This window comes from Trachymyrmex septentrionalis, unplaced genomic scaffold (genome assembly GCF_001594115.1).
Source record: "Trachymyrmex septentrionalis isolate Tsep2-gDNA-1 unplaced genomic scaffold, Tsep1.0 scaffold5, whole genome shotgun sequence".
Classification (NCBI taxonomy): Eukaryota; Metazoa; Arthropoda; class Insecta; order Hymenoptera; family Formicidae; genus Trachymyrmex; species Trachymyrmex septentrionalis.
This window is the reverse complement of record NW_017305672.1, coordinates 910,695-914,044: the sequence shown is the minus strand read 5'-3', so window position 1 is coordinate 914,044 and position 3,350 is coordinate 910,695.

Here is a 3,350-nt window from a genome sequence, read left to right as displayed (position 1 = left end):
GGGGTAATCCCTCGCGAAATTCAATTATATTCTTCTTCTTCGCCGTTTTAGTATTGCTGCATCCCCAGGGCTGTTCTTTTACACGCGTATCGTATTGTAATCGACGATAGGCTTCTTGCCATTCCGCGTAATAAAACAAAATTCTCTCGAAGCACACGTCGGACATGAGAGATAAATGCCTGAGAAAAGCCTTCACGAAGACCGTCTTTCCGCAGCCAGTCGGTCCGCATACGATCAATGTCCAAGGATGTTTCCAACGCACGTCCATTTTACGAAATGAGCAAACGATCTTCGTGCGCGACTTCAAAAGCAAAAAGGAAAAATGTCATTTTCGTTGATTTCTAGAACGCGTGAACAAAATAATTTTAAGAGAAAATAAGCTGATCAACGCGACGATAGAGACCCCTTCGCGCGGCGGACGAGTGCTTGCGCCAGCGTACCCTCGTGAGCTCGTCAGCGGAGAGCGCGGCTGGCGAAAAGCTGATCTCACCGCGGCGCGACGCGCATAAGCTTATCTTCGAGCGCGTCAAAGAGATTTGCGATCGGCGTATATTTCTGTCATTAAACGAGTACGCGACATCGTCGTCGATAAGCTTACCGATGCCACTACCGCGATGTCGCTGCGTGGGAAAGCTTTTCGTTGAAATCGGAAAAAGGTTGGTTAGAATTAAGTAATAAATCACCTCTTGTTTTCCTTCAAGTAAAAAAATATTTTTATTCGATATTTTTCTCAAAAAAAAGAGGAAAGGAGAAAAGGAAACATATGTAATTTAAAATTTTTTTATTTATATTTTTGCTAACTCTTATATAAAATTATCTTACATAAAATTCAATTATTTTTAGAAACAATATAATATATTTTTATTATAATTAAATATTTACATTTTTATATTTTTACATTTTTACATTAAATTATTTGATACATTTTTAATAAAATGAAAAAATTTTTCGTAAAAGTGGGATACTTAGACTATTTATTATTTACAAAAAAAACTTAAATTTATGTTTCTCTTACATAATGCTTAAATACTACGCGAATAAGCGAAAAACTCGCGAGCTTAAAATATAAGTGAAAGAAAGAAAAAGAAGAAGACGTTATTCTCTTCTGAAGCCATACGGAAGGGAATAACGATTATTAATAAATTTACGTTTTACTAATACCGGTGCGCACGTCTTCGTTTCGTTTCGCGTTACGATTTCGTGAAACGCCGTGCGACGGATTGCGCTAAAACACAAATTTATCGCTACTCCACCCGTTTCTTCTTTTTCTTCTTCTTCATCGCGACTTTCTCTTTCATTATCTATTATTAATTTCCTAATACTATTAAAATTTATAATACGCGAGTTCTTATAATTAATAACGTAATTCCCTTAACTTTACAGATCTCATGTCGACGACTTTCCGGTGTACGAACGACGTACGCGTAGAATTTCAGGCCTCCGGACACGAACGACTCGATAAAACTGCCCCGGCCGTAGCTCTCGAGCTCGTCCGTCATATCGCCCAGAAAATTTCCCGTACGCGGCTCGTACTCGCTCTGTTCGCCTCTGTTTACATAGATACAAGAGTCTGTATCACAAAACGCGATTACCTAACTTCTCTAAATATTTATATAATATTAGTCGCGCTTATGCCGTCGTCCAAGCCGCGATTACCGGGTTGGTTTGCGCGGAAGGAGCGACCGTCTCTTCGCCACGAAACATATATTACCTCGTCGTTGACAGGTAATATATTGGTTATTTCGTGCTCTGAACTCGTGAGCAACGCTGCCAAACGATCGTATTTTTTACGATCTTTGTATTAGGCAGATTGGTTCGTTGGCCGAATTTACCCCAGAAAGAATTCAGGCAGAGCTTTGCGACCGAACGTAAACCAGGATTTCGGGCGATATTATTTTTATCGAGAACAATACCTTCGGTTTTTTCATATTCCCGAAGGTACTGTTCCTTACTCTCGTCATCCAGGCATTCGCTCGGCCATCCGCTAGCTTCCTGCTTTAATTTCAAAAAACTATTGATATATTCGGCAAACAAACCAACCTGTCTCGTACGAGGATCGAACCGCGTGACTCTAAATTGCCATATTTCGCTCACGTTCTTTACGAGACAACCTTTCTCGAGAGCCTTGCGCAATTCGCAGGATACCCACGCTCCTACGAATTCACGATCGACGGGGAGATCGTGAGTGCACTCACCCTGCGAGAACGTTTCGCAGCAACTATGGCACAGCCCGAACAACAATTTATCTTATACGCGGAACGGGAGTACAGGATGAAAAAGATCGCGTGGAGGAAGTACTGTGTACCGAATGATACTCTCGACACAATCAAAATTAAAATTCGGAGCTGCGCCAATCAGCTCCCAATACTGTTCTCCGATATAAATCATTGGCTGGCCTAACGGAAAAGTACCCGTTTTTAATACGTACAGATACAGAGAACACACGTCCACGTAGCGTATTTTCTCCATACCTGTAACTTCGTATCGAGTTACGATATTTTCCGTGCGACCGCCAAAGAACGCCTCGAGAGGAGGGTTGATCAATATCGGATGATTTTCGAGAAAAGCGCGCATCTCGTGATTTTCGCGCTTTTCTCATGAAAATTCGCACTCCCATTTCTCTATCACCCTATATCCTCGTTGTCGAAGACGCCATGTCATTGCGAGAGTTCGTTCGTATCGTGCGTCGATTGTATCTTCGCGCGACACCCCGGACGTATGTTTTCTTTCGCGATTGATTTGATAACAGCTGGGACAACCGAAACGATGACGATCGAAACACGGACGCCCGAAAAAGACGCGAGCGCACGAATCGCACTTAATCATCTCAACGTCGAGAAACTTGCAAGACGGGGTGGCGTAGCAACGTGGGCATTTTTTTGTGCATCGATGCCCTCGGTCGTTACGAAAGCCCACGTTGCACGCTATGCAATATCCTCCACGAGAACCGGCGGCGGCTTTTAAATTTAGTATAGGGTTATAATCGCGAGCCCTCGTAATACATTATGTTTAAACAGCACGAGGATTCGCGACCTAGGGAGGAAAGTAACGAGCAGCCGTCATACATCGGATTCTCGCCTCGACCGAAAGTACTAAAATTATATACCATTATAGCAATATTTTCGGAAGCGAGAATCCGTTGGAATTGCTCGATTTCACGAATACCACAGCCTTCCTCGGGAATCGTGATACCAGCGGATTTCGTTAATTCTTCGGCCAGCTTACGCTGTAACGAAGAACGCTGGTATCTTATGGATTCCCATTTTTCTTGCAATTCCCCCGTACACAGTTGCCCTCGCTCTTGATATGTGCGAGCCACTACGATCGAACAGGGAAAACACAAATTATCT